At 45.6% G+C, this 5930-nt stretch overlaps 1 pseudogene; it reads right to left on the bottom strand.

Moving 5' to 3' along the window:
- Positions 1-4161: 4161 nt before the first annotated feature.
- Positions 4162-4363, bottom strand: LOC123486587 (annotated as a pseudogene).
- Between the last annotated feature and the right edge of the window lie 1567 nt (positions 4364-5930).

Genomic DNA, 5930 nt, shown 5'->3' with positions numbered 1-5930 from the left:
ATCAAGAGTGGAAGGCAGTTCATGGGAGACCAACTCGTCCTTGATATAGTCAGCCAAACTATGGAAGAACGCGTCCCACCAACGATGGTGTGTTCCAAGAACTTCGTCTAGCCAGGGTTCGGAAGTCGATGGAATGGTCTGCGACTGTACGTCTGCCTTGTCGAATACTGAACAGTTCACGAGACGCCTCTGCGGTGGGTGAATCCAGGTCAAACACCTTCAGCATCTCCTCAGCAAACAGGTCGAAGGTTGCACATGCGGGGGTTTGACGTTCGAACTCTGCTGTTCCCCAGAGTCGAGCCTCGGCCCGTCAGGTGAGTGATGGCATACCCCAACTTTAGCCCCCTCCGTGGCGAAGGTCCTTGGCTGCAAGGAGAACTGAAGTCGGCAGCTAGTCAGGAATGGCCGGACCTGGGTTGAATCGCCGTTGAACCGCTCGGGTTTTCCAATCTTGGGTTCGGGCAAGCGGCTGCAACTGACCGGGGCAGGTAACTCGGGGGGCTGGGCTGGTGGGCAGACTGGCTGGGGTAAGGTTGGTGAGGAGTTGAATGATCATGGCGAGTTGTTGTTGCTGCTGCTGGAACTGCTGCTCATGCTCATCGGTTTCCATGTCGGGGGAAAGTGTGCGCTGAGTCCATAATGGTCAGATCGTACTGTCACGGTTCAGACAGACGACCAGAGGACCACAATTGCGTCACACCAGAAAGTTTATTAAACTTAAGGAAAAGGGAAGTAGGGAGTGAATGAAGGTTCCAGGGGGTAACAGGGATCCCGTCCAATGCGCTGGGTCTGTGCCCCCCAGTGGCAGCGATGCGTCCTATGAAGCCGGTGGTGGGTGGTCCAGAAGTCCTGGGGGAGACACAGACACAACAGGCGGAATGAAACCAGGCAGCAGTACAGTTCAAGGGAAATCCAAAATACGTAGTAGCAAGGCAGAAGGCTGGTCAGAGTTACCGGGATAGAAGAGTAGTCAGGAGTCGTAATGGCAGAAGCAGGTCTGGATCTCCTGAGGCAGAAGAGTATCCAAAAAACAGGCAGGTCCGGGGTCACAAAACCAGGGTGAGCCAGAAGCGCGAGCAAACAGGTTCCGGGTGTGAGCTTTGCAGACGATCTGACACCGGAGAGCTGAAAGACAGGGCCTTAAATACTGGGAGAGGTAGTGGGTAATGCAGCGCAGCTGGCAGAGTAATTAGAGCAGAGCAGAGCAGGGACAGGTGGAGCTAGTTAGGCTGAGTAGAGAGAGTGGTGAGCAGAGTGGAAGAAAATAAAGGTGGTAACCCGGTGGAGTGAGAGGCCCATGACAAACTGTGGCTGTGTATGAATCTAAGCATGGTACTTTCAGAAGTAGATTTTCCACCCAAGACTTGAGGCCGAAGTCCGACGCAGAAAGGAAGGTAGGCCTAAGGAGTGAACACCCTGTGTGTTCTACAGTGGAGATTTTAGCATGTACATATTTTATTATTATTATTGAACCTTTATTTAACTCGGCAGACTAGCTAAAATTCTGTTACAAATGGTTTTAGTAGTCCGACAATGTCAATCATCTGGATTTAGACTGTCTGCTACTTCAGGTCTAAATAGGGGTATAATCTATACCTTGTGACAGTGTAGGACTACTGAAACCATTGTAAGACATACTTTTTGTTAGCCTTTAAGGCGTCAGCATGCTTCCCAGCCGAAACAGTTGGGAAGAGTTTGTGCATATATTATGACTACATTTTGTTTTCGTTTTGGACTTACGGTAAGGGTTTTTTCAGCTGTTCTGGCACACAACATTTTTTCCTCGAGTCAAGCCGAAGTCTGTAGCCGAAGGGGAAGGGGGTTATTGGTCAACAGTAGGTATTCTTCAATAAAGTCTTTGTCCTTAAATGAGAGACGAGTCGTTTTCATGCAGATTTTTTCATTGAGAAATACTGCAACAAACATCTTAGTTAAATGTAAAATTGCACCACTAAGATCTCCTCGGCAAAAACATCAACATTAATGACAGATTTCTTGAGTTTTCTGACTATTTTGAGGAAGTGGTTATAGACCCTTTTCCAGTACATGACACACTGATGTCACAAACAGACCGTGACTATAGGACCTAGGCCTTCAGAGGGACCAAAAATCTAACAATAAGTTGAATAAAAAAACAAACATGAAAAGAACAGAAAACGTTTTTTTTTTGTGTTACGACATTACAGCCGGAAATAACTTTTGGATATCAGAGCGGCGGTAACTCACCTGCCATCACTAGCCGGCTTCCACCCGGTTACGCAACCCTGCAGCTTAGAGGCTACCTACATATATAGACTTGGAATCAATGACCACTTTAATAATGAAACACTAGTCACTTTAATAATGTTTACATATTTTTGCTTTACTCATCTCATATGTATATACTGTATTCTATTCTACTGTATTTTAGTTTATGCCACTCTGACGTTGCTCATCCTAGTATTTATATATTTCTTCAATCCATTCTTTTACTTTTAGATTTGAGTGTATTGTGTGTATTGTTGTGTATTGTTAGATACTACTGCACTGTTGGCGCTAGAAACACAACCATTTCGCTACACCCGCAATAGCATCTGCTAAATATGTATATGTGACCAATACAATTTGATTTGATTTTAACATAATGCACTGCTTGCACAGCTTATGGTAGCGAGCACCACTATCACACTATCACCAATAGAGACAACAACAGTGTCACATCAGATGTGAAAGGCTTGTGGTGCTGAAAGGACAGCAACCGTAATACCTGTGCACTCCATGGCGCTGAAGGAGAGCCAGTTTTGGTCAAACACAGAGACAGGGCTGATAGCCAGGAGACAGCAGTCTCACACAGCATCAAATAATGTTAGAGAATAAGCCGCCCATTCACTCCAGTAGGCCCCATGAAGTCAGAACAATACAACAGCACAACCATTTCCTTTCCAAAATCAAATTAACAAACCAGCTATTACTTCCCATTGCAAATATATTTTATCACGTTCATCACACTAACTGGTGATACAAAGTTTAAATGCAACAATGTTTTCCAGTCATTGTAAGTGAGGACCTGGTGGACCTATTGGGAAACCACACAATCATTTGGCCTTTTTTGGGGCTTGGGCTCATTAAATGTTGTTAATGTAGGGCTCATTAAATGCATTTAATATATGTCTGATCAGGCTCAGGTAGCATCAGGTTTGTATTTTCATGCTGATCAAAGCTCTAATCAAATCCAGACATTTATAAGCGATATAATGCTTTTGAATGACACTTCCGGTATGGGCGGAAAATACCGGGTTACCCGGGGAGAAGAGTGATTAATTCTCGGGATGGAACATTTGTAAAACACCGGGGAAATATTAAACCCTATTGCGCATACCAGTTGATTCACAAGACACAAACTAAGTAACTTACATATACGGTATCTTCATTAGGCCTAGTGGCATTTCATGTCCATGATAGGAAGTTTGTTGTAGTGACTGAGTAAGGCTAATTGTAAAAGTAACCCTCTAAAGTGCCATGTTTGTACAGTTTATTATGTGGAGGAAACATTTAGGCAGCCAGGACCATACACCAGGACCGCTCCGTAGGCCGCACTGTAGGCCTAGCTCTTACTGCAGTCCAGTGCCATGGACATCTTTGAAGTTTGGCCTCTAAATAATTTAGGACGGCAACTTTATGAAGGCCTCAATATTATTATCTCTAAATTGATTCCCCCACCCGTATTTCATATATTATTATTCAGATTTAGCTGTTAATCTGGATTTAATTTATAAACACTTTCTGTCATTTCCGATTGGAGGGCAGATGACCACGTGACTTACGAACCTACAAATGTGTTACTTTGTAACAGTCAAAAGTGGTTATTCCCAACGTTGATCAACTCCCAATCTATGCCAAGATTTTTTTAAAGCATTATCTTTAAAGCATTATCACTGTACCATTTACACCCTGTATCCTGTGCATGTGACGAATAAACATTGATTTGATTAGATGATTAACGCACCATTCACATCAGCTATCATAGTCAATATAACAGTGACTGACTTCACCATCACTTTCTAGCCATCATTGACATTGAGATGAAGATGGTCAAACGTGAAAATATAAAATACATCGTGATCCTAATGGAATATAACAAAGCAATTCTGTTGTCTTTGCCTGATTTATCTTTACAATGACAGGGGGTGCACCGTTCCTGGAGGTACTGCAATACCAGGTCGATGCGTGGAGTGGACGGAGCAAGCCCCTATTCCATCTCCCTGTTCCAAAAATCAATTCAATATATGGTCCCCAGATAGGGGACGTATCAGATATTAATCAATCAATCAATCAATTTTATTTTATATAGCCCTTCTTACATCAGCTAATATCTCGAAGTGCTGTACAGAAACCCAGCCTAAAACCCCAAACAGCTAGTAATGCAGGTGTAGAAGCACAGTGGCTAGGAAAAACTCCCTAGAAAGGCGAAAACCTAGGAAGAAACCTAGAGAGGAACCAGGCTATGAGGGGTGGCCAGTCCTCTTCTGGCTGTGCCGGGTGAAGATTATAACAGAACCATGCCAAGATGTTCAAAAATGTTCATAAGTGACAAGCATGGTCAAATAATAATCAGGAATAAATCTCAGTTGGCTTTTCATAGCCGATCATTAAGAGTTGAAAACAGCAGGTCTGGGACAGGTAGGGGGTTCCATAACCGCAGGCAGAACAGTTGAAACTGGAATAGCAGCAAGGCCAGGCGGACTGGGGACAGCAAGGAGTCACCACGGCCGGTAGTCCGGACGTATGGTCCTAGGGCTCAGGTCTCTCAGTTGGCTTTTCATAGCCGATCATTAAGAGTTGAAAACAGCAGGTCTGGGACAGGTAGGGGTTTCGTAACCGCAGGCAGAACAGTTGAAACTGGAATAGCAGCAAGGCCAGGCGGACTGGGGACAGCAAGGTGTCATCATGCCCGGTAGTCCTGACGTATGGTCCTAGGGCTCAGGTTCTCAGAGAGAAAGAGAGAACGAGAGAATTAGAGAGAGCATACTTAAATTCACACAGGACACTGGATAAGACAGGAGAAGTACTCCAGGTATAACCAACTAACCCCAGCCCCCCCGACACATAAACTACTGCAGCATAAATACTGGGAGGCTGAGACAGGAGCGGTCCGGAGACACTGTGGCCCCATCCGAAGAAACCCCGGACAGGGCCAAACAGGAAGGATATAACCCCACCCACTCTGCCAAAGCACAGCCCCCCGCACCACTAGAGGGATATCCTCAACCACCAACTTACAATCCTGAGACAAGGCCGAGTATAGCCCACAGAGGTCTCCACCACAGCACAAACCAAGGGGGCGCCAACCCAGACAGGAAGATCACGTCAGTAACTCAACCCACTCAAGTGACGCACCCCTCCCAGGGACGGCATGAAAGAGCACCAGCAAGCCAGTGACTCAGCCCCTGCAACAGGGTTAGAGGCAGAGAACCCCAGTGGAGAGGGGAACCGGCCTGGCAGAGACAGCAAGGGCTGTTCGTTGCTCCAGAGCCTTTCCGTTCACCTTCACACTCCTGGGCCAGACTACACTCAATCATATGACCTACTGAAGAGATAAGTCTTCAGTAAAGACTTAAAGGTTGAGACCGAGTCTGCGTCTCTCACATGGGTAGGCAGACTGTTCCATAAAAATGGAGATCTATAGGAGAAAGCCCTGCCTCCCGCTGTTTGCTTAGAAATTCTAGGGACAATTAGGAGGCCTGCGTCTTGTGACCGTAGCGTACGTATTGGTATGTACGGCAGGACCAACTCGGAAAGATAGGTAGGAGCAAGCCCATGTAACGCTTTATAGGTTAACAGTAAAACCTTGAAATCAGCCCTTGCCTTAACAGGAAGCCAGTGTAGGGAAGCTAGCACTGGAGTAATATGATCAAATTTCTTGGTTCTAGTCAGGATTCTAGCAGCCGTAT

Source organism: Coregonus clupeaformis, unplaced genomic scaffold, assembly GCF_020615455.1.
Source record: "Coregonus clupeaformis isolate EN_2021a unplaced genomic scaffold, ASM2061545v1 scaf1286, whole genome shotgun sequence".
Lineage (NCBI taxonomy): Eukaryota > Metazoa > Chordata > Actinopteri > Salmoniformes > Salmonidae > Coregonus > Coregonus clupeaformis.
The sequence above is the reverse complement of the archived record's forward strand: the minus strand, read 5'-3'. Positions and strand labels throughout refer to the sequence as shown.